The sequence below is a fragment of the Rhinoderma darwinii genome, chromosome 4, assembly GCF_050947455.1.
Source record: "Rhinoderma darwinii isolate aRhiDar2 chromosome 4, aRhiDar2.hap1, whole genome shotgun sequence".
In the NCBI taxonomy this organism is placed as follows: Eukaryota; Metazoa; Chordata; class Amphibia; order Anura; family Rhinodermatidae; genus Rhinoderma; species Rhinoderma darwinii.
In genome coordinates, this window is record NC_134690.1 from 330,864,283 (window position 1) to 330,892,088 (window position 27,806).

The window sequence follows — 27,806 nt, forward strand, 5'->3', positions numbered from 1 at the left end:
AGGGTATGTTCACACGCAGTGGTTTCAGACGTAATTCAGGCGTTTTACACCTCGAATTACGTCTGAAAAAACGCTCCTAATACTCCTACAAACATCTGCCCATTGCTTTCAATGGGAATTACGATGTTCTGTTCCCACGAGCCTTTATTTTACGCATTGCTGTCAAAATACAGCGCGTAAAATGACGGCTCATCAAAAGAAGTGCAGGACACTTCTTGGGACGTTTTTGGAGGCGTTTTTCATTGACTCCATTGAAAAACAGCTCCAAAAACGGTCGTAAACAGCTCCGCGAAAAACGTGAGTTGTTAAAAAAACTTCTGAAAATCAGGAGTTGTTTTCGCCTGAAAACAGCTCCGTATTTTTAGACGTTTCTGGTCACTGCGTGTGAACATACCCTTTAGGGTATGTTCACACGCACTATTTACGGACGTAATTCAGGCGTTTTACGCCTGGAATTACGCCCAAAAATACGGCTTGAAAGCGTCTGCAAACATCTGCCCATTCATTTGAATGGGTTTTACGATGTACTGTGCAGACGGTCATTTTATTTACGCGCCGCTGTCAAAAGACGGCGCGTAAAAAAGACGCCCGCATCAGAGAAGTGCATATCACTTCTTGGGACATAATTGGAGCCGTTTTCCATTGACTCCATAGAAAAACCGCTCCAATTACGTCCGTAATGGACGCTGCGAAAAACGCCTGCACATGCCATTACGTCTGAAATTCAGGAGCTGTTTTCGCCTGAAAACAGCTCCGTAATTTCTGCCGTAACAGACGTGCACGTGTGAACATACCCTAAGGGGGCAGTGTGCACCCTTACCTACTGGGCCTGTTGAACTGCACAGTAGAACATATGGTGTGTCTGCACAAATTCACAGATTCATGGTAATGAAATGCCTAGAGCAGTAACAATATATTTTAAATGGGGGCATCGTAACCCAAAACATGACTACAAGCTGTCTGCTTTTTATGTCACCTTGAAAAGGATACCACCAGAATATCAGAGTGCTTCAACCAAATTTATTTTTTGCTTAAAGCATAATGCACACGACTGTTCATTTATATGGCCAGGCCCCATGCACACGACCGTGATGTTCACAGAACCGATATGGGGACTGCAAATATGGGCCGCGAAAACTCAAGTAATTTTACTATCCGTATTTGTGGCATGGACTCGCTCATCGTTCATGACATCCCTGCATTTTTTGAAGGTTGCACTACTGAAGGTTTTTTGAAGATAAATGGACTACAACGGATCCGGGGTTTGCGGACCGCAAAATCACTATGGTCATGTGCATTAGGCCTAGCTATTTTATGACTGGGAGATGTCAATAGACCTTTTATTCAGACTAACAGATTTGCCTATCCAAATTCGTGTTAAAGTCCACACGTTCCGAAGCAAATTAAAAACAAATCTGCAGCACAGAGGTATAGCTAGGGGTTTAGCACAGGGGGGGGGGCGGGGCAAAACATATCTGAGTGGGCCACAACCCAGTGGGCCCCCAACGCATGTAAAACGCAGGATCAAGCTGTTGCCGATCACATCTAAGTTCATAGGAGAGGTAGCACTCCAAACAGATGTCGTCAGAAAAGTGGATTTATTCTCCCATCAGTGCAGTAAACAGCCTTCTTGTGTGGGCTGTTCACATATGGACAGTGTTGTCAAGAGCAGAGCTGGAGTAGCGCTAGTAGCGCTCTGCCTGGAACTCCGGCTCTGGGGTTACCCTGACATCACTGTCCATATTTGGACAGTGATGTCAGGAGCAGAGCTGGAGACCCAGGAAGAGCGCTACTAGTGCTCTACCCGGAACTCCAGCTCTGGGGTTGCTCCTGACATCTCTGTCCATATATGAACAGTGATGTCAGGAACAGAGCTGGAATCCCAGGCAAAGTGCTCGAAGTGGCTCTGCTCTGGGACTCCAGCTCTGGGCAAGCCCCTGATATCACTGTCCATATATGGACACTGATGTCAGTGACTTCTCCAGAGTTCCAGAGCAGAGCCTGCTCTGCTCTGGGACACCGGCTCTGGGGTTGCCCCAGACATCACAATCCAGTCCAGGAGGACAGTCTATCTATCTGTCTATGGACAGTGACGTCAGGGGCTCCAGCAGCAGAGGAATCCTCCGTCAATGCTTCGGCAACGTTCTGACTGGGGATTCCCCTCCTAGAGGGAGCCCCAATGGAGCTATCTATTGGCGTGTGTGGCACTATCTACAAGGATTGTGTGTGGCATTATCTACAGAGGTCACTGTGGCAGTATATACAGAGAGCAGTGTGGCAGTATCTACAGAGGGCACTGTGGCATTATCTACAGAGGGCACTGTGGCATTACCTTGGGGGGTGGCATCCACAGATGGCACTGTGGCATTATTTAGGGGGTGGCATTATCTACAGAGGGCACTGTGACATTATCTACAGAGGGCTGCTCAATCTTGACATTCATGTGTCTGCCAACTGAGCCGCCGGACTGCATTTAGGGACACTTAAACGGCAAAACTGGAATATTAAAATAAGCACGTGGAGAAAGCGGGCAAATTTCCGTTAAGTTTAAACATAGCGGTATTATTATTATTATTATTATAGTAATGTAGTATTGTTATTATAGTTCAAATAACTAATTGATTAAAGATAATTTTGTATCAAATTTGTGAAGTAATGTGGTCCGTCAACTTCAAATTTTTTCTATATGTTATATGTGGCCCACTTACCCGGCCGAGTTTGAGACCATGTTCTATAACCAATTAATGATTAATCATTAAGTGCAAAAACCTGAATATAACATGTCCACAGGGTTATCACATGTGCCAATTTGTATCATCAGCAATATAAATGTAGTTTCACAAACCCCCTTTATAGATAGTGCCACACTTCCCGCTTTGTAGATATTGCTAAACTCCCCATTTGTAGATAGCGCCACACTCCCGCCTTTGTAGATAGTGCCACACAACCAGGGACGTAGCTAAAGGCTCATGGGCCCCGATGCAAAAGTTCTTCTTGGGCCCCCCCCCCAATGTTCTCCTGGTCGATGGCCCGCATCTTTCAGCTGCATCACTGGGTCTCCTAAGTAACCCAACAATGCAGCACTAGCAGCCAGGAGCGTCACTAAGGTCTTAAAACGTCAGGGGAAATAGCCCCAAAACATACGTCCCCCCCAAAAAGTGTGTGCATGTTTGTATATGTGTATGTATACGTGTGAGTGTGAATATATATGAGACAGCATATCTATAGATCTACGACCCCATAGCTATGGATAGGATTAGATACAGTGGCTCAGCAGACAGTATCACATATGATGTGTTTAGATATAGGTTCCAGCTCGCTGACATTGCGGGTCCAGCGCTGGACCGGGACAGGTAAGAATAATAATTGTTTTGCTTTTTTATGTGTTACTAATTATTTTTGTGTGTTTGTATTTTTTTATAGGCTCAGTTGTTGGACTACATCAGATTCGGGGACTACTTCGATGACAGTGTTTTTTTATTCTCAATAAAATGGTTGTGTTTTTTTTAATTTCAATAAAAAAAATGTTCTATGTCGTTGTATTGTTTTTTAAACTTTATTACTACCTCCTTAGTAATGGCCGCTGGCTGATTGACATCGTCCATGACTAAGGCGGGGCTTAATGTTAGCCGGTGAAGAGGCTAACACTAACCCCCATTATTACCCCGGTACCCACCGCCACAGGGGTGTGGGAAAGTGCCGGGTAGGACCCAGTACCCGACCATCTGTAGGGATGTTCAGGCCCTGGGGTGGCGCATGCTAATATTATTAGGCTGGGAAAGGCCAGAAACAGTGGCCCTTCCCACCCTGGTAATGCTAGCCTGCTGTAGCTGTGTTGTATCTGGCTGGTTATGAAAAATGGGGGAACCCCACATCGTTCTTTCCAATAATTTTTTTCTTTTTAAAATACTGACGTGTGCTCCCCCGATTTTTTATAACCAGCCAGATACAACATAGCAGCAGGCTAGCATTACCAGGATGGGAAGGGCCACTCCCATGTGGTAGGCTTAAATACAGGGCTCATCAGACAGGATCACACATGGGCCCTGTATCTAAGCCTACCATGTGGTTGTCTTAGATACAGGGCTCAGCAGACAGGATCAGACACTGTGTGATCCTGTCTCATGGGCCCTGTATCTAAGCCTACCACATAGTAGGCTTAAAGGGGTTGTCCAGTCCTTAAACATTGATGGTCTATCCTCAGGATAGGCCATTAATAGCTGATGGGTTGGGGTCCGACTCCTGGGACCCCCGCCAATTGGCTGTTTTGAACGGGGTGCAGCGCTCGTACTTCCCCTTCATTTCCCTTACTTGCTCACTGTGAATCGCCAACAGGTCCGTGTCGGGGATTCACATTGTGGGCAAGTGACCGAAACGAAGGGGAAGTAGCGCTCGTACGAGCGCTGCGGCCCCTTCAAAACAGCTGATCGGCGGGGGTCCCGGGAGTCGGACTCCGATCTATCAGCTCCAGCAGACAATGATATTAAACTTACCCACCTCTCCGGCTGCAGCGGAGGTCCTGACTCCATCCAGGGTCGGGATGTTGTGAGCGGCGCATAGCGTTGTGATGTCATGCACTGCGTACAGCGTTGTAACGTCAGGACATTTGCTGCGCATCGGAACGAGGAGGGTAAGTACTGTCAGTTACTATAGTAACAGGTTTAGTATATTACATAGGCCCCAGTTACTATAGTAACTTTTTATTAATACGGTGCGGGGGGCCGCGGGCTCTTCTGGCTTCGGGGCCCGGTCGGAATTGCGACTGCTGCGACCCCTATAGTTACACGACTGCACAAATCCCTGTAGAGAGTGCCACACAGCGCCTTGTAGATAGTGTCAGCCACAGCCCCCTTGTTGATAGCACCAAACAGCCCACCCTTGTAGATAGTGCCACACCCCCCCTATATAGATAGTGCCACACAGTCCCGCTGTAGATAGTGCCTGGGTGCCCCCAAAACAAATAAAAAAATGTATATCCACCTAGCCCCGTTCCGTGCAGAAAGGAGCTCCACAGCCTATGGGGCACTGAGACGGGAGCCTTGCGAAGACCGTCAGTAACTTCATCTAGCCGGCATTCACAGGTATCCTCTACCATTGTCTTATAGGCTGCAGGACTAACGTGGCCTGTAGCCTAGTGAATGGCAGAGCAGGGAGCTCCCAGCTCTGCCATAGTATTTTATTGTATCTGCTTCCTGAGGACACAGATACAAATGAATGTGGCAGTCACCCGGGCCATCAGGCCAATGCTCAGTGCTAATGACACCACTAGTATGTAAGGGCCTTCCAGTCCTAGTCACAGGTGGATATCCGGGCAACTTGGAACAGCCCCTGCATTAGATCCTAGTCATATACTAGTCCTTCTCAATTAATTAGAATATCATCAAAAAGTTAATTTATTTCAGTAATTCAATTAAAAAAGTGAAACTCATATATTATATAGATTCATAACACACAGAGTGATCTATTTCCAGCATTTTTTTTTCTTTTAATGTTGATGATTATGGCTAACAGTTAATGAAAACCAAAAATTTTGTGTCTCAGAAAATGTGAATATTATATAAGCCCAATTTCAAAAAATTATTTTTAAGACCGAAATGTTGGCCTACTGAAAACTATGCACAGTATATGCACTCAATACTTGGTCGGGGCTCCTTTTGCATGAATTACTGCATCAATGCGGCGTGGCATGGAGGCGATCAGCCTGTTGCACTGTTGAGGTGTTATGGAAGCCCAGGTTGCTTTGATAGCGGCCTTCAGCTCGTCTGCATTGTTGCGTCTGGTGTCTCTCATCTTCCTCTTGACGATACCCCATAAATTCTCTATGGGTTTAGGTCGGGCGAGTTTGCTGGCCAATCAAGCACAGTGAAACTGTGGTTATTAAACCAAGTATTGGTATTTTTGGCAGTGTGTGCACGTGCCAAGTCCTGCTGGAAAATGAAATCAGCATCTCCATAAGAGATGTCAGCAGAGGGAAGCATGAAGTGCTCTAAAATTTCCTGGTAGATACTGTTGCTCCGTGGTCTAAAGTCCTGTTATCAGAGGAAAGTAAATTTTGCGTTTCATTTGGAATTCAAGGCCCCAGAGTCTGGAGGAAGAGTGGAGAGGCATCAATCCAAGTTGCTTCTGGTCCAGTGTTAAGTTTCCACAGTCACTGAAGGTTTGGGGAGCTATGTCATCTGCTGGTGTTGGTCGCACATACATGTGAATGTGGCTGTCGCTAGCACCAGAGCCCCCTCCGGTACTAGCGACGCCACTGCATCCGCCCGCCGCTCGTGACAGTGCGCAGGCTTTAAAGTTTAGTGAGCGGGCGGATCGTGGAAGGAGCACCTTCTAGGGAACACTGCCAACAATGCAGACGAGCGTAAGGCCGCTATCAAAGCAATCTGGGCTTCCATAACACCTCAGCAGTGCCACAGGCTGATCGCCTCCATGCCACGCTGCATTGATGCAGTAATTAATGTAAAAGGAGCCCCGACCAAGTATTGAGTGCATATACTGTACATACTTTTCAGTAGGCCAACATTTCGGTATTAAAATCATTTTTAAATTGGGCTTATATAATATTCTAATTTTCTGAGACACTACATTTTAGGTTTTCATTAAGGGTATGTGCACACGTTTAGTAAAAAAACATCTGAAAATACGGCGCTGTTTTCAGGGGAAAACAGCTCCTGATTTTCAGACTTTTTTTTAGCAACTCGCGTTTTTTGCTGCGTTTTTAACGGACGTTTTTGGAGCTGTTTTTCTATAGAGTCAGTGAAAAATGCTCTAAAAACGGCTCAAAAAGTGACAAGCACTTCTTTTTCGTGGGCGTTTTTTTACGCGGCCATTTTTAAAAACAGTAGCGTAAAAATACGCCTCGTCGGAACAGAACGCTGTATTTCCCATTGAAATCAATGGGCGGATGTTTGGAGGCGTTCTGCTTCCGATCTCTCTGCTGTTTTTCGGCCATTTACGGCCCGAAAAACGTCAGAAAATAAGCTGTGTGAACATACCCTAACTGTTAGCCATAACCTTCAACATTAAAATAAAAAAATTGCTGGAAAAAGATCACTCTGTGTGTAATAAATCTATATAATATATGAGTTTCACTTTTTGAATTGAATTACTGAAATAAATTAACTTTTTGATTATATTATAATTCATTGAGAAGGACTAGTATATCCAGGGTCTCCTCCACACTTAGTACACAGTGCTCCATTGCTCCGTCTTGGCGTCCTTCTCAAAGGCACTTGTTCTCCTCACACTCATAGCTACGACTGCCCACAGTGAACGAAATTCCGTGGAAGTCATAATCCTTTCAGAAAATCCCATCTCTGAATTTGGTGCAACCTTCAGGTAAAGAACCACGGAAAAAAAGACCAGATTAAAAATACCAAACCCCACTTCTTCTTCTTTATTGTACTTACAAAATATGAAGATTGTACCATAGCAATTAATGCCAATAAAGGCAATACTAACCAGTTATACAAGAGTAAGCCATATGTATTTCTAGATTTAAAATTATGATCATCTTTATTCCAGTAGACAGCACATGTTGAGGAATATTTTTATAGCGACTCTGGCTAAAAGTATTTATGAAGGGTTGCAAACTTGACACGGCGAATACTTCTGAATGTACATTCAGTTGCTTGACTATCCGAATTTAGATCTGTTCCACGCTATCCTCCTCTCAAATTCAAATGACAGCTCTCATTGAAACAACAGATGATTCAAGTGGCAGCTTCTGTCATACGTAGGAAGAGCTCGCAAAAAAAGAGATACAAAAAATATTGTTCAAACATACATAATCATATAAACATAACAGCGTAACAAAATAAGATGTTTTTAGAGACAAACACAAGATTAAAACATGGACAACATCACTTAAATAAAAGACAATAGCAATCTGTTGTCAGAGGACATTAGCAGAAAAACAAGGCTATTGTTTTACTTTATAGGAGCACACTTCATTGTAAAACTATATTTGCAGGTACTTTTTCGTCCCCTAGGCTTAAAAAATTTAACCTATGTTTTCTGACCAAAGATGCAATTCCCAAATTTTAAGCTTACACACAATTCCCCATTCACTGACAGAAATGACACTATCCATTAAGAATCTCTTATTAAAGAAAACACACATATAAAAAACAATATATAATAATAATAATAAGAGTCAGTGGTCAGAAAAAATAAGCAGATACACACAACCGTCGTTTTCACCTATAGGGGTCACCATTTCCCATAGTGCTCTGTTTTTCGACAGGTACTCGGTTACCCGCAGGACGTAAAGATTTGGTCGACTTTTTTCTAATGACACAATTTTCACATTCAAAACATCACACACAATTTCCCATCCATCCCCCCAAAAATGACACCCTCCCCAACAACATTATAACACTGTTATTCCATATTTTGTCATATCAAACATAATATTTATTCCCATATTTCCTATATTGTAAATATCTCTTCCTCTATTAATAACCTTTCATAAAATAGACTCTCAAAAATACAACTATTAACAGTTAGTGGTCAGAAAAATAGGAAGATACACATGTCCGTCGTTTTCACCTATAGGATCCACAATTTCACATAGAGCTCTGATTGCTCACAGGTACTTGGTTGCCCCAGGACTTAAAGATTTAATTTACTTTTTCTGACTAATGACACAATTTCCATAATATTTATGCAAACATAATATTTATTCTCATATTTCCTATATTGCTAAATATCCGCACTTACAATGATCTCCCCATGCTACATATCTCTTTCTCCTTTAATAACCTTTCATTAAAAAAAAACCTCTAAATAAACACCTATTAACAGTCAGTGGTCAGAAAAAATAGGAAGATAACAAACGACCAACGTTTTCACCTACAGGAGCCACCATTTTCCATATAGCTCTGATTACCCACAGGTACTTGGTTGCCCTCAGGACTTAAAGATTTGATGTACTTTTTTTTGACTAATGACACAATTTTTACACTCAAAACATCACATACAATTCCCCATCCATACCACTAGAAACGACACCATCCACAACAACATGTTCAACCTATAGAATATTTTGTCATATTAAACATAGTATTTATTCCTACATTTCCTATATTGCTAAATATCCGCACTTACAATGTACTCCCCATGCTACATATCTCTTTCTCTATTAATTTCCTGTCATAAAAAAAACAAACTAAAAAAAACCCATAATAACAATCAGTGGTCATAAAAAATAGGAAGATACACATGTCCATCTTTTTCACCTACAGGAGCCACCATTTCCCATAGAGCTCTGATTGCCCACAGGTACTTGGTTGCCCAGAACTTAAAAATTTGATCTACTTTTTTCTGACTAATGAAACAATTTCTACATTCAAAACATAACCCACGATTCCCAATCCATCCCCCCAGAAATTACACCCTCCACATCATTACTCATAATCTATAGAATATTTGTCTCATCCTAATTTGTCCTATTAAACATAACACCCCTGTACAAATAAAAACATTAAAAACAGTCAGTGGTCAGAAAAAATAGGAAAATACTCACGTCCGTCGTTTTCACATATAGGAGCCGCCATTTCCCATAGAGCTCTCATTGCCCACAGGTACTTGGTTCCCCCCAGGACTTAAAGATTTGATCTACTTTTTTCTGAGTAATGACACAATTTCTACATTCAAAACATCACATACAATTCCCCATCCATCCCACCACAAATGACACCCTCCCCAACATCATGTTTAACCTATAGAATAATTGTTAATCCATATTTTGTCATATCAAACATAGTACTTATTCCCATATTTCCCATATTGCGAAATATCCGCACTTACAATGATCTCCCAACGCTACATATCTCTTCCTCTATTAATAAATAACCTTTCATAACGAAAAAACCTCTAAAAAAAACCATAATAACAGTCAGTGGTCAGAAAAAATAGGAAGATACACATGTCCGTCGTTTTTACCTATAGGAGCAACCATTTTCCATATAGCTCTAATTGCCCACAGGTACTTGGATGCCCCCAGGACTTAAAGATTTGATCTACTTATCTTCTGGCTAATGACACAATTTCTACATTCAAAACATAGCCCACAATTCCCAATCCATCCTCCCAGAAATTACACCCTCCACATCATTACTCATAACCTATAGAATATTTGTCACATCCTAATTTGTCCTATTAAACATAACACCCCCTGTACAAATAAAAACATTAGAGACAGTCAGTGGTCAGAAAAAATAGGAAGTGTTAGAGTGATCTTTTCTAGATAACAGAATTTGTCCAGGATTAATTCAAATTCACAAAAATGACAGATCGAGAGAGATTTCACATACAATGGTTTGATGTACAGAAATCTGAAATGGCTGTGAACGGAGCCTTTATTTATAGGTTCACGCTTTCACTTAACACACATTAACCAATGCCATGTATACAAATGCATGCATTCAAAAATACTTCTATATAAGGTAATGACTTCCTTCCTAGAATCCTTTCAAACACATCAACTATTCATTAGTTTTGATTGCTAGATGACATCATCTTAATTCCATGTATTCAAATGATGGGGAAAAGGAATGGAAATGTTCAAACATTTTTTTATACATATCTCATACATATCTAATTGAATATAATGCAGTTATTTTGATCATTTAAACAATTTATACAAATCATTGTAATAATTTACTGCATCCAACTACTCTATCCCTATGGGACCCGATATTCTCTGAAGGTGAAAACTTGGATCCTCCTATCCCTTCCTAAACTAGTATAGTGGCCATTAAGTTGGGGAATCTACCTATCATGAGTTATAGTCGAAACTGTGGTATATCACGGATTATACGGGTAGCCATATAAACAGTGGGATCGTCAAACTTGCCTTGAGATCCTTTCCCACAGATCATTTATAAATCATTTACCTAAGAGTGGGGCGTTCCTGGCCACACAAATTTATCCCTAATGATCTGATTCCTTCCTCACAACACCACAATGGACACATATGTCAACTTGAGAGGGGATCTATCCATCACAGTAGACGCACATCCATCGAGGCATGGGAACTGCTACTGGGAGCAAGGATGTAGAAGTTATTTTATGTCCCAATGTTACTCCTTTTTCTACACATGGAACTTTAATCTGTGTTGGGTTTTTCTAACAATTACAAGACTTCGTCATCAGTATAAAAATTTGTTTGACAATAAGATAAATCGGTATTCTTATAATAAATAGCTGCAAAGCTACATGTAATATTCCGTAAAACCAAGCACCTATTCCCTTAAACCAGTTAGCTGTTAGCCAACTAAGCCAATCGGGCAATATGAAATTCCAGTCACCCTGAGAGTTAACTTTCTTGAACTCTTCCTTAACCCTCTTCGCCTTGATATCACATTTGACTTGCAACAGTCCAGAGGGTTCTATATAATGGCAGCAGGCAGGGCCTACTATCTGACACGTACCGCCTTGGGATGTTATCCGATAGTCCAGGACCAAAGCATGCTGATTAGTTACTAAGATAAGCTGACTGGTAAGTGTGCTAGTTATATTTAAAGCATCATAAACATATTCTGCAATATGTCAGCAAGCTTTTCAATATTATGAGTGATAGGCCTAACTTTTCTTGCCAGGAAACATGTACTAGGGATTTAGCCTTACTTGGGTTGGCTTCCCTCATAAACAACATATGATTTGGTATGTCACTGTAAGGAAAATCATTATTTTCGCATACCCATGTGGGAAGCTGGAGTCTAGCAATTGTACAGGTTCGTTTTGCTCCCATAGGTATCCATTTATAGGCAATATGACCACATAATACATAGATATAATTTGGAAGCATATAGATGCCACTTATATGATGTATCATCAAATCTGCCAGTTCCCCAAACCTTAGGGAATTATGGAAAAGGCACCATGGTTCACTAGTCTTGTTACCCATGGGGCAATGGTATCTTTCCTGTCTGTATATAGAAGGATCATTTTGATTATAATTATCCCCAAGATTAGGAATAGCTCCCTTTTGGGTATAGGTGGTATTTTCTCCTTTCGTGAAATTTAACGCACATCTCCAACTGGATCATGCACATACCGGCCCAAACATTTTTTTGAATATGGCATGTTACAGCCTAGATAGTCTGAAGCCTTCTGGCCACCTCATCTGCCATTCGGTTACCTACGACCTCAGGTGACTGTTTCATTGTGTGCGCCTGGACTTTTATAATGGCTGCCTTTTTAGGTAGCTGTTAGGCTCTGAATAGGTTTGCTAATGTTTCACTAAGTGTCAGTGGTCAGAAAAAATAGGAAGATACACACGTCCGTCGTTTTCACCTATAGGAGCCACAATTTCCCATAGAGCTCTAATTGCCCACAGGTACTTGATTCCCCCAGGACGTAAAGATTTGATCTACTTTTTTCTGACTAATGACACAATTTCCACATTCAAAATATCACATACAATTCCTCATCTATCCCACCAGAAATGACACCCTCCGCAAAATCATGTTTAACCTATAGAATATTTGTTAATCCATCTTTTGTGATATCAAACATAGTATTTATTCCCATATTTCCTATATTGAAAAATATACGCACTTACAATGATATCCCCATGCTACATATCTCTTCCTCTATTAATAACCTTTCAAACTGTCAGTGGTCAGAAAAAATAGGAAGATACATACGACCAACGTTTTCACCTACAGGAGCTACCATTTTCCAATCCATCCCCCCAGAAATTACACCCTCCACATCATTACTCATAACCTATAGAATATTTGTCTCATCCTTATTTGTCCTATTAAACATAACACCCCTGTACAAATAAAAACATTAAAAACAGTCAGTGGTCAGAAAAAATAGGAAGATACACATGTCTGTCGTTTTCACCTATAAGTGTGCTAGTTATATTTAAAGCATCATAAACATATTTTGTAATATGTCAGCAAGATTTTCAATATTATGTGCCTACTAGTGTAAGTGATAGGCCTAACTTTTCTTGCCAGGAAACATGTACTAGGGACTTAGCCTTACTTGGGTTGGCTTCCCTCTTTAACAACATATGATTTGGTATGTTACTGTAAGGAAAATCATTATTTTCGCATAACCATGTGGGTAGCTGGAGTCTAGCTAATGTACAGGTTCCTTCTACTCCTATGGGTATCCATTTATAAGCAATTTGACCACAGAATATATAGATATAATTTGGAAACATAAAGGCGCCACTCATATGATGTTTCATCATATCTGCTAGTTCCCCAAACCTTAGGGAATTATTGAAAGGCACCATGGTTCACTAGTCTTGTTACCCATGGGGCAATGATATCTTTCCTGTCTGTATATAGAAGGATCACTTTGATTATAATTATCTCCAAGATTAGGAATAGCTCCCCTTTGGGTACAGGTGGTATTTTCTCCTTTCGTGAAATTTGACGCCCATCTCCAACTGGATCAGGCACATACCGGCCCAAACAGTCTTTTGATTATGGCATGTTACAATCTAGATAATCTGAAGCCTTCTGGCAACCTCATCTGCCATTCGGTTACCTACGACCTCAGGTGACTGTTTCATTGTGTGCGCCTGGACTTTTATAATGGCTGCCTTTTTAGGTAGCTTTTAGGCTCTGAATAGGGATGCTAAATCTTCACTATTTTTCACAGGTTTACCTGATAAGCCAACAAAATCTCTGCTCCTCCAAATTGGGCCATAATCATGTGCAATACCCTCACCAACATTATTTTAACCTATAGAATATCTGTTAATTTATATTTGTCCTATAAATCATAATATGTATTCTTATATTTCCTATAATACAAAATATCCCCATTTACAATGATCTCCCCATGCTAATTATCTCTTCCTCTATTAATAACCTTTTATTTAAAAAAAACACCTAATGAGTGTCAGTGGTCAGAAAAAATAGGAAGATACACACGATTGCCGTTTTCACCTGATTGCCCCCAGGACTTAAAGATTTGATCTACTTTTTTCTGACTGACACAATTTCTACATTTAAAACATCACACTCAATTCTCCATTCATTCCACCAGAAATGACACCCTCCACATCATTACTCATAACCTATAGAATATTTGTCACATCTTAATTTGTCCTATTAAACATTACACCCCTATCGAAATAAAAACATTAAAAACAGTCAGTGGTCAGAAAAATAGGAAGATACACACATCCGTCGTTTTCACCTATAGAAGCCAACATTTCCCATAGAGCTCTGATTGCCCACAGGTACTTGGTTGCCGCAGGACATAAAGATTTGATCTACATTTTTCTGACCAATGACACAATTCCTAAATTCCTAACATAACCCACTATTCCCAATCCATCCCCCCAGAAATTACACCCTCCACATCATTACACATAACCTATAGAATATTTGTCGCATCCTAATTTGTCCTATTAAACATAACACCTCCTGTACAAATAAAAACAATAAAGACAGTCAGTGTTCAGAAAAAGTAGGAAGATACACACATCTGTTGCTTACCTAAAGGAGCCACCATTTCCCATAGAGCTCTGATTGCCCACAGGTACATGGTTGCCCCAGGACTTAAAGATTTGATCTACTTTTTTCTCACTAATGACACAATTTCTACATTCAAAACAACACACACCATTCCCCATCCACCCCCCAGAAATTACACCCTTTACAACATCATTGTTAGCTGATATAATATTTGTTAGTCCATATTTTGTCCTATCAAACATAGTATTTATTCCCATATTTCCTATATTGCAAAATATCTGCACTTACAATGATCTCCCAACGCTACATATCTCTTCCTCTATTAATAACCTTTCATAAGGAAGCCCTCTAAAAAAACATAATAACAGTCAGTGGTCAGAAAAAATAGGAGTATACTCAATTCCGTTGTTTTCACCTATAGGAGCCACCATTTCCCATAGAACTCTGATTGTGCACAAGTACTTGGTTGCCCCCAGGACTTAAAGATTTGATCTACTTTTTTCTGACTAATGACACAATTTCCACATTCAAAATATCACATACAATTCCTCATCTATCCCACCAGAAATGACACCCTCCGCAAAATCATGTTTAACCTATAGAATATTTGTTAATCCATCTTTTGTGATATCAAACATAGTATTTATTCCCATATTTCCTATATTGAAAAATATACGCACTTACAATGATAGCCCCATGCTACATATCTCTTCCTCTATTAATAACCTTTCAAACTGTCAGTGGTCAGAAAAAATAGGAAGATACATACGACCAACGTTTTCACCTACAGGAGCTACCATTCTCCAATCCATCCCCCCAGAAATTACACCCTCCACATCATTACTCATAACCTATAGAATATTTGTCTCATCCTTATTTGTCCTATTAAACATAACACCCCTGTACAAATAAAAACATTAAAAACAGTCAGTGGTCAGAAAAAATAGGAAGATACACATGTCTGTCGTTTTCACCTATAAGTGTGCTAGTTATATTTAAAGCATCATAAACATATTTTGTAATATGTCAGCAAGATTTTCAATATTATGTGCCTACTAGTGTAAGTGATAGGCCTAACTTTTCTTGCCAGGAAACATGTACTAGGGATTTAGCCTTACTTGGGTTGGCTTCCCTCTTTAATAACATATGATTTGGTATGTTACTCTAAGTAAAATCAGTATTTTCGCATACCCATGTGGGTAGCTGGAGTCTAGCTAATGTACAGGTTCCTTCTACTCCTATGGGTATCCATTTATAAGCAATTTGACCACAGAATATATAGATATAATTTGGAAACATAAAGGCGCCACTCATATGATGTTTCATCATATCTGCTAGTTCCCCAAACCTTAGGGAATTATTGAAAGGCACCATGGTTCACTAGTCTTGTTACCCATGGGGCAATGATATCTTTCCTGTCTGTATATAGAAGGATCACTTTGATTATAATTATCTCCAAGATTAGGAATAGCTCCCCTTTGGGTACAGGTGGTATTTTCTCCTTTCGTGAAATTTGACGCCCATCTCCAACTGGATCAGGCACATACCAGCCCAAACAGTCTTTTGATTATGGCATGTTACAATCTAGATAATCTGAAGCCTTCTGGCAACCTCATCTGCCATTCGGTTACCTACGACCTCAGGTGACTGTTTCATTGTGTGCGCCTGGACTTTTATAATGGCTGCCTTTTTAGGTAGCTTTTAGGCTCTGAATAGGGATGCTAAATCTTCACTATTTTTCACAGGTTTACCTGATAAGCCAACAAAATCTCTGCTCCTCCAAATTGGGCCATAATCATGTGCAATACCCTCACCAACATTATTTTAACCTATAGAATATCTGTTAATTTATATTTGTCCTATAAATCATAATATGTATTCTTATATTTCCTATAATACAAAATATCCCCATTTACAATGATCTCCCCATGCTAATTATCTCTTCCTCTATTAATAACCTTTTATTTAAAAAAAACACCTAATGAGTGTCAGTGGTCAGAAAAAATAGGAAGATACACACGATTGCCGTTTTCACCTGATTGCCCCCAGGACTTAAAGATTTGATCTACTTTTTTCTGACTGACACAATTTCTACATTTAAAACATCACACTCAATTCTCCATTCATTCCACCAGAAATGACACCCTCCACATCATTACTCATAACCTATAGAATATTTGTCACATCTTAATTTGTCCTATTAAACATTACACCCCTATCGAAATAAAAACATTAAAAACAGTCAGTGGTCAGAAAAATAGGAAGATACACACGTCCGTCGTTTTCACCTATAGAAGCCAACATTTCCCATAGAGCTCTGATTGCCCACAGGTACTTGGTTGCCGCAGGACATAAAGATTTGATCTACATTTTTCTGACCAATGACACAATTTCTAAATTCCTAACATAACCCACTATTCCCAATCCATCCCCCCAGAAATTACACCCTCCACATCATTACTCATAACCTATAGAATATTTGTCGCATCCTAATTTGTCCTATTAAACATAACACCTCCTGTACAAATAAAAACAATAAAGACAGTCAGTGTTCAGAAAAAGTAGGAAGATACACACATCTGTGGCTTACCTAAAGGAGCCACCATTTCCCATAGAGCTCTGATTGCCCACAGGTACTTGGTTGCCCCAGGACTTAAAGATTTGATCTACTTTTTTCTGACTAATGACACAATTTCTACATTCAAAACAACACACACCATTCCCCATCCACCCCCCAGAAATTACACCCTTTACAACATCATTGTTAGCTGATATAATATTTGTTAGTCCATATTTTGTCCTATCAAACATAGTATTTATTCCCATATTTCCTATATTGCAAAATATCTGCACTTACAATGATCTCCCAACGCTACATATCTCTTCCTCTATTAATAACCTTTCATAAGGAAGCCCTCTAAAAAAAACATACCAGTCAGTGGTCAGAAAAAATAGGAGTATACTCAATTCCGTTGTTTTCACCTATAGGGGCCAACATTTACCATAGAGCTCTGATTGCCCACAAGTACTTGGTTGCCCCCAGGACTTAAAGATTTGATCTACTTTTTTCTGACTAATGACACAATTTCTAAATTCCTAACATAACCCACTATTCCCAATCCATCCCCCCAGAAATTACACCCTCCACATTATTACACATAACCTATAGAATATTTGTCTCATCCTAATTTGTCCTATGAAACCTATCACCCCCTGTAGAAATATAAACATTAAAAACAGTCAGTGGTCAGAAAAAATAGTAAGATACACACATCCGTTGCTTTCACCTACAGGAGCCACCATTTCCCATAGAGCTCTGATTGCCCACAGGTACTTGATTCCCCCAGGACTTAAAGATTTGATCTACTTTTTTCTGACTAATGACAAAATTTCTACATTTAAAACATCACACTCAATACCTCATCCATCCCCCAGAAATTCCGCCCTCCCCAACGTCATGCTTAACCTATAGAATATCTGTGAATTTATATTTTGTCCTATCAAACATAATATTTATTTTCCATATTTCCTATATAACAAAATATTGCCTTTTACAATGAACTCCCCATGCTACATATCTCTTCCTCTATTATTAAACTTTCATAAAATAAACTCTAAAAAAAAAACAAATAAGAAGAGTCAGTGGTCAGAAAAAATAGGAGTATACTCAATTCCGTTGTTTTCACCTATAGGAGCCACCATTTCTCATAGAGCTCTGATTGTGCACAAGTACTTGGTTGCCCCCAGGACTTAAAGATTTGATCTACTTTTTTCTGACTAATGACACAATTTCTACATTCCTAACATAACCGACTATTCCCAATCCATCCCCCCAGATATTACACCCTCCACATCATTACTCATAACCTATAGAATATTTGTCTCATCCTAATTTGTCCTATGAAACATAACACCCCCTGTACAAATAAAAACATTAGAGACAGTCAGTGGTCAGAAAAAGTAGAAAGATACACACATCTGTTGCTTTCACCTATAGGAGCCACTATTTCCCATAGAGCTCTGATTGCCCACAGGTACTTGGTTTCCCCAGGACTTAAAGATTTGATCTACTTTTTTCTGACTAATGACACAATTTCTACATTCAAAACAACACACACCATTCCCCATCCAAGCCCCACAGAAATGACACCCTTTATAACATCATGTTTAGCCGATATAATATTTGTTAGTCCATATTTTGTCCTATCAAACATAGTATTTATTCCCATATTTCCTATATTGCAAAATATCTGCACTTACAATGATCTCCCAACGCTACATATCTCTTCCTCTATTAATAACCTTTCATAAGGAAGCCCTTTAAAAAAACATAATAACAGTCAGTGGTCAGAAAAAATAGGAGTATACTCAATTCCGTTGTTTTCACCTATAGGGGCCACCATTTTCCATAGAACTCTGATTGTGCACAAGTACTTGGTTGCCCCAGGACTTAAAGATTTGATCTACTTTTTTCTGACTAATGACACAATTTCTAAATTCCTAACATAACCCACTATTCCCAATCGATCCCCCCAGAAATTACACCCTCCACATCATTATTACACATAATCTATAGAATATTTGTCTCATCCTAATTTGTCCTATGAAACATAACACCCTCTGTACAAATAAAAACATTAAAAACAGTCAGTGGTCAGAAAAAATAGTAATTTACACACATCCGTTGCTTTCACCTACAGGAGCCACCATTTCCCATAGAGCTCTGATTGCCCACAGGTACTTGGTTGCCCCAGGACTTAAAGATTTGATCTACTTTTTTCTGACTAATGACACAATTTCTACATTCAAAACAACACAAACCATTCCCCATCCACCCCTCAGAAATTACACCCTTTACAACATCATGTTTAGCTGATATAATATTTGTTAGTCCATATTTTGTTCTATCAAACATAGTAGTTATTCCCATGTTTCCTATATTGCAAAATATCTGCACTTACAAAAATGATCTCCCAACGCTACATATCTCTTCCTCTATTAATAACCTTTCATAAAGAAGCCCTCTAAAAAAACATAACAGTCAGTGGTCAGAAAAAATAGGAGTATACTCAATTCCGTTGTTTTCACCTATAGGCGCCACCATTTCCCATAGAGCTCTGATTGCGCACAAGTACTTGATTGCCCCCAGGACTTAAAGATTTGATTTACTTTTTTCTGACTAATGACACAATTTCTAAATTTAAAACATCACACTCAATACCTCATCCATCCCCCAGAAATTCCGCCATCCCCAACATCATGCTTAACCTATAGAATATCTGTGAATTTATATTTTGTCCTATCAAACATAATATTTATTTTCCATATTTCCTATATAACAAAATATTCCCTTTTACAATGAACTCCCCATGCTACATATCTCTTCCTCTATTATTAACCTTTCATAAAATAAACTCTAAAAAAAAAACAAATAAGAAGAGTCAGTGGTCAGAAAAAATAGGCGTATACTCAATTCCGTTGTTTTCACCTATAGGAGCCACCATTTCTCATAGAGCTCTGATTGTGCACAAGTACTTGGTTGCCCCCAGAACTTAAAGATTTGATCTACTTTTTTCTTACTAATGACACAATTTCTATACTCCTAACATAGCCCACTATTCCCAATCCATCCCCCCAGATATTACACCCTCCACATCATTACTCATAACCTATAGAATATTTGTCTCATCCTAATTTGTCCTATTAAACATAACACCCCCTGTACAAATAAAAACATTAGAGACAGTCAGTGGTCAGAAAAAGTAGAAAGATACACACATCTGTTGCTTTCACCTATAGGAGCCACCATTTCCCATAGAGCTCTGATTGCCCACAGGTACTTGGTTGCCCCAGGACTTAAAGATTTGATCTACTTTTTTCTGACTAATGACACAATTTCTAAATTCCTAACATAACCCACTATTCCCAATCGATCCCCCCAGAAATTACACCCTCCACATCATTATTACACATAATCTATAGAATATTTGTCTCATCCTAATTTGTCCTATGAAACATAACACCCCCTGTAAAAATAAAAACATTAAAAACAGTCAGTGGTCAGAAAAAATAGTAATTTACACACATCCGTTGCTTTCACCTACAGGAGCCACCATTTCCCATAGAGCTCTGATTGCCCACAGGTACTTGGTTGCCCCAGGACTTAAAGATTTGATCTACTTTTTTCTGACTAATGACACAATTTCTACATTCAAAACAACACACACCATTCCCCATCCACCCACCAGAAAATACACCCTTTACAACATCATGTTTAGCCGATATAATATTTGTTAGTCCATATTTTGTCCTATCAAACATAGTATTTATTCCCATATTTCCTATATTGCAAAATATCTGCACTTACAATGATCTCCCAACGCTACATATCTCTTCCTCTATTAATAACCTTTCATAAAGAAGCCCTCAAAAAACATAACAGTCAGTGGTCAGAAAAAATAGGAGTATACTCAATTCCGTTGTTTTCACCTATAGGCGCTACTATTTCCCATAGAGCTCTGATTGTGCACAAGTACTTGATTGCCCCCAGGACTTAAAGATTTGATCTACTTTTTTCTGACTAATGACACAATTTCTACATTTAAAACATCACACTCAATACCTCATCCATCCCCCAGAAATTCCGCCATCCCCAACATCATGCTTAACCTATAGAATATCTGTGAATTTATATTTTGTCCTATCAAACATAATATTTATTTTCCATATTTCCTATATAACAAAATATTCCCTTTTACAATGAACTCCCCATGCTACATATCTCTTCCTCTATTATTAACCTTTCATAAAATAAACTCTAAAAAAAAAACAAATAAGAAGAGTCAGTGGTCAGAAAAAATAGGAGTATACTCATTTCCGTTGTTTTCACCTATAGGAGCCACCATTTCTCATAGAGCTCTGATAGTGCACAAGTACTTGGTTGCCCCCAGGACTTAAAGATTTGATCTACTTTTTTCTGACTAATGACACAATTTCTATACTCCTAACATAGCCCACTATTCCCAATCCATCCCCCCAGATATTACACCCTCCACATCATTACTCATAACCTATAGAATATTTGTCTCATCCTAATTTGTCCTATTAAACATAACACCCCCTGTACAAATAAAAACATTAGAGAGAGTCAGTGGTCAGAAAAAGTAGAAAGATACACACATCTGTTGCTTTCACCTATAGGAGCCACCATTTCCCATAGAGCTCTGATTGCCCACAGGTACTTGGTTGCCCCAGGACTTAAAGATTTGATCTACTTTTTTCTGACTAATGACACAATTTCTACATTCAAAACAACACACACCATTCCCCATCCACCCCCAGAATTTACACCCTTTACAACATGATGTTTAGCTGATATAATATTTGTTAGTCCATCAAACATAGTAGTTATTCCCATGTTTCCTATATTGCAAAATATCTGCACTTACAATGATCTCCCAACGCTACATATCTCTTCCTCTATTAATAACCTTTCATAAGGAAGCCCTCTAAAAAAACATAACAGTCAGTGGTCAGAAAAAATAGGAGTATACTCAATTCCGTTGTTTTCACCTATAGGGGCCACCATTTTCCATAGAACGCTGATTGTGCACAAGTACTTGGTTGCCCCAGGACTTAAAGATTTGATCTACTTTTTTCTGACTAATGACACAATTTCTATACTCCTAACATAGCCCACTATTCCCAATCCATCCCCCCAGATATTACACCCTCCACATCATTACTCATAACCTATAGAATATTTGTCTCATCCTAATTTGTCCTATTAAACATAACACCCCCTGTACAAATAAAAACATTAGAGACAGTCAGTGGTCAGAAAAAGTAGAAAGATACACACATCTGTTGCTTTCACCTATAGGAGCCACCATTTCCCATAGAGCTCTGATTGCCCACAGGTACTTGGTTGCCCCAAGACTTAAAGATTTGATCTACTTTTTTCTGACTAATGACACAATTTCTACATTCAAAACAACACACACCATTCCCCATCCACCCCCCAGAAATTACACCCTTTACAACATCATGTTTAGCTGATATAATATTTGTTAGTCCATATTTTGTCCTATCAAACATATTAGTTATTCCCATGTTTCCTATATTTCAAAATATCTGCACTTACAATGATCTCCCAATGCTACATATCTCTTCCTCTATTAATAACCTTTCATAAAGAAGCCCTCTAAAAAAACATAACAGTCAGTGGTCAGAAAAAATAGGAGTATACTCAATTCCGTTGTTTTCACCTATAGGCGCCACCATTTCCCATAGAGCTCTGATTGTGCACAAGTACTTGATTGCCCCCAGGACTTAAAGATTTGATTTACTTTTTTCTGACTAATGACACAATTTCTACATTTAAAACATCACACTCAATACCTCATCTATCCCCCAGAAATTCCGCCATCCCCAACATCATGCTTAACCTATAGAATATCTGTGAATTTATATTTTGTCCTATCAAACATAATATTTATTTTCCATATTTCCTATATAACAAAATATTCCCTTTTACAATGAACTCCCCATGCTACATATCTCTTCCTCTATTATTAACCTTTCATAAAATAAACTCTAAAAAAAAAACAAATAAGAAGAGTCAGTGGTCAGAAAAAATAGGAGTATACTCAATTCCGTTGTTTTCACCTATAGGAGCCACCATTTCTCATAGAGCTCTGATTGTGCACAAGTACTTGGTTGCCCCCAGGACTTAAAGATTTGATCTACTTTTTTCTGACTAATGACACAATTTCTATACTCCTAACATAGCCCACTATTCCCAATCCATCCCCCCAGATATTACACCCTCCACATCATTACTCATAACCTATAGAATATTTGTCTCATCCTAATTTGTCCTATTAAACATAACACCCCCTGTACAAATAAAAACATTAGAGACAGTCAGTGGTCAGAAAAAGTAGAAAGATACACACATCTGTTGCTTTCACCTATAGGAGCCACCATTTCCCATAGAGCTCTGATTGCCCACAGGTACTTGGTTGCCCCAGGACTTAAAGATTTGATCTACTTTTTTCTGACTAATGACACAATTTCTACATTCAAAACAACACACACCATTCCCCATCCAAGCCCCACAGAAATGACACCCTTTATAACATCATGTTTAGCCGATATAATATTTGTTAGTCCATATTTTGTCCTATCAAACATAGTATTTATTCCCATATTTCCTATATTGCAAAAAATCCGCACTTACAATGATCTCCCAACGCTACATATCTCTTCCTCTATTAATAACCTTTCATAAGGAAGCCCTTTAAAAAAACATAATAACAGTCAGTGGTCAGAAAAAATAGGAGTATACTCAATTCCGTTGTTTTCACCTATAGGGGCCACCATTTCCATAGAACTCTGATTGTGCACAAGTACTTGGTTGCCCCCAGGACTTAAAGATTTGATCTACTTTTTTCTGACTAATGACACAATTTCTAAATTCCTAACATAACCCACTATTCCCAATCCATCCCCCCAGATATTACACCCTCCACATCATTACTCATCATAACATATAGAATATTTGTCTCATCCTAATATGTCCTATTAAACATAACACCCCGTGTACAAATAAAAACATTAGAGACAGTCAGTGGTCAGAAAAAGTAGTAAGATACACACATCTGTTGCTTTCACATATTGGAGCCACCATTTCCCATAGAGCTCTGATTGCCCACAGGTACTTGGTTGCCCTAGGACTTAAAGATTTGATCTACTTTTTTCTGACTAATGACACAATTTCTACATTCAAAACAACACACACCATTCCCCATCCAAGCCCCACAGAAATGACACCCTTTATAACATCATGTTTAGCCGATATAATATTTGTTAGTCCATATTTTGTCCTATCAAACATAGTATTTATTACCATATTTCCTATATTGCAAAATATCTGCACTTACAATGATCTCCCAACACTACATATCTCTTCCTCTATTAATAAACTTTCATAAGGAAGCCCTTTAAAAAAACATAATAACAGTCAGTGGTCAGAAAAAATAGGAGTATACTCAATTCCGTTGTTTTCACCTATAGGGGCCACCATTTTCCATAGAACTCTGATTGTGCACAAGTACTTGGTTGCCCCAGGACTTAAAGATTTGATCTACTTTTTTCTGACTAATGACACAATTTCTAAATTCCTAACATAACCCACTATTCCCAATCCATCCCCCCAGAAATTACACCCTCCACATCATTATTACACATAATCTATAGAATATTTGTCTCATCCTAATTTGTCCTATGAAACATAACACCCCCTGTACAAATAAAAACATTAAAAACAGTCAGTGGTTAGAAAAAATAGGAAGATACACATGTCTGTCGTTTTCACCTATATCAGCCACCATTTCCCATAGAGCTCTGATTGCCCACAGGTACTTGGTTGCCCGAAAGACATAAAGATATGATCTACTTTCTTCTGGCTTCTACATTCAAAACATAGCCCACAATTCCCATCCCCCCAGAAATTACACCATCCAGATCATTACTCATAATCTATAGAATATTTGTCACATCCTAATTTGTCCTATTAAACATAACACCCCTGTACAAATGTAAACATTAAAAACAGTCAGTGGACAGAAGAAAACGGAAGTGTTAGAGTGATCTCCATCGACCTTAAGTTCCTTTTGTTGATAACAGAATTTGTCCAGGATTCAATCAAATTCACAAAAATGACAGATCGGCAGAGATTTCACATACAATGGTTTGATGTACAGAAATCTAAAATGGCTGTGAACGGAGCCTTTATTTATAGGTTCACGCTTTCACTTAACACACATTAACCAATGCCATGTATACAAATGCATGCATTCAAAAATATTTCTATATATGGTAATGACTTTCTTCCTAGAATCCTTTCAAACACATCAACTATTTATTAGTTTGGATAGCTAGATGACGTCATCTTAATTCCATGTATTCAAATGATGGGGAAAGGGAATGGAAATCTTAAAACATATCTTATACATATCTCATACATATCTAATAGAATATAATGCCGTTTTTTTGATAATTTATACAATTTATCCAAATTACTCTAATAGCATCCAACGATTCTATCCCTATGGGACCCGATATCCTCTGAAGGTGAAAACTTGGATCCTCCTATCCCTTCCTAAACTAGTATAGTGGCCATTAGATTGGGGAATCTACCTATCATGAGTTACAGCCGAATCTGTGGTATATCACGGATTATATGGGTAGCCATATAAACAGTGGGATCATCAAACTTGCCTTGAGATCCTTTCCCACAGATCATCTATAAATCATTTACCTAAGAGTGGGGTGTTCCTGCCAAAAAAAAACAGATCCCTAATTATCTTATTCCTTCCTGACAACCACAATGGACGCATGTGTCAGCTTGAGAGGGGTTCCATTCATCACAGTAGACGCATATCCATCGAGGCATGGGAACTGCTACTGGTTGCCCCCAGGACTTAAAGATTTGATCTACTTTTTTCTGACTAATGACACAATTTCTAAATTCCTAAAATGACCCACTATTCCCAATCCATCCCCCCAGAAATTACACCCTCCACATCATTACACATAACCTATAGAATATTTGTCTCATCCTAATTTGTCCTATGAAACATAACACCCCCTGTACAAATAAAAACATTAGAGACAGTCAGTGGTCAGAAAGAGTAGGAAGATACACACATCTGTTGCTTTCACCTATAGGAGCCACCATTTCCCATAGAGCTCTGATTGCCCACAGGTACTTGGTTTCCCCAAGACTTAAAGATTTGATGTACTTTTTTCTGACTAATGACACAATTTCTACATTCAAAACAACACACACCATTCCCCATCCAAGCCCCACAGAAATGACACCCTTTATAACATCATGTTTAGTCGATATAATATTTGTTAGTCCATATTTTGTCCTATCAAACATAGTATTTATTCCCATATTTCCTATATTGCAAAATATCCGCACTTACAATGATCTCCCAACGCTACATATCTCTTCCTCTATTAATAACCTTTCATAAGGAAGCCCTTTAAAAAAACATAATAACAGTCAGTGGTCAGAAAAAATAGGAGTATACTCAATTCCGTTGTTTTCACCTATAGGGGCCACCATTTTCCATAGAACTCTGATTGTGCACAAGTACTTGGTTGCCCCCAGGACTTAAAGATTTGATCTACTTTTTTCTGACTAATGACACAATTTCTACATTCCTAACATAACCCACTATTCCCAATCCATCCCCCCAGAAATTACACCCTCCACATCATTACTCATAACCTATAGAATATTTTTCTCATCCTAATTTGTCCTATTAAACATAACACCCCCTGTACAAATAAAAACTTTAAAAACAGTCAGTGGTTAGAAAAAATAGGAAGATACACATATCTGTCGTTTTCACCTATATCAGCCACCATTTCCCATAGAGCTCTGATTGCCCACAGGTACTTGGTTGCCCCAAAGACATAAAGATATGATCTACTTTCTTCTGGCTTCTACATTCAAAACATAGCCCACAATTCCCATCCCCCCAGAAATTACACCATCCAGATCATTACTCACAATCTATAGAATATTTGTCACATCCTAATTTGTCCTATTAAACATAACACCCCTGTTCAAATGTAAACATTAAAAACAGTCAGTGGACAGAAGAAAACGGAAGTGTTAGAGTGATCTCCATCAACCTTAAGTTCCTTTTGTTGATAACAGAATTTGTCCAGGATTCAATCAAATTCACAAAAATGACAGATCGGCAGAGATTTCACATACAATGGTTTGATGTACAGAAATCTAAAATGGCTGTGAACGGAGCCTTTATTTATAGGTTCACGCTTTCACTTAACACACATGAACCAATGCCATGTATACAAATGCATGCATTCAAAAATACTTCTATATAAGGTAATGACTTTCTTCCTAGAATCCTTTCAAACACATCAACTATTTATTAGTTTGGATTGCTAGATGACGTCATCTTAATTCCATGTATTCAAATGATGGGGAAAGGGAATGGAAATCTTAAAACATATCTTATACATATCTCATACATATCTAATTGAATATAATGCCGTTTTTTTGATAATTTATACAATTTATCCAAATTACTATAATAGCATCCAACGATTCTAGCCCTATGGGACCCGATATCCTCTGAAGGTGAAAACTTGGATCCTCCTATCCCTTCCTAAACTAGTATAGCGGCCATTAGATTGGGGAATCTACCTATCATGAGTTACAGCCGAAACTGTGGTATATCACGGATTATACGGGTAGCCATATAAACAGTGGGATCATCAAACTTGCCTTGAGATCCTTTCCCACAG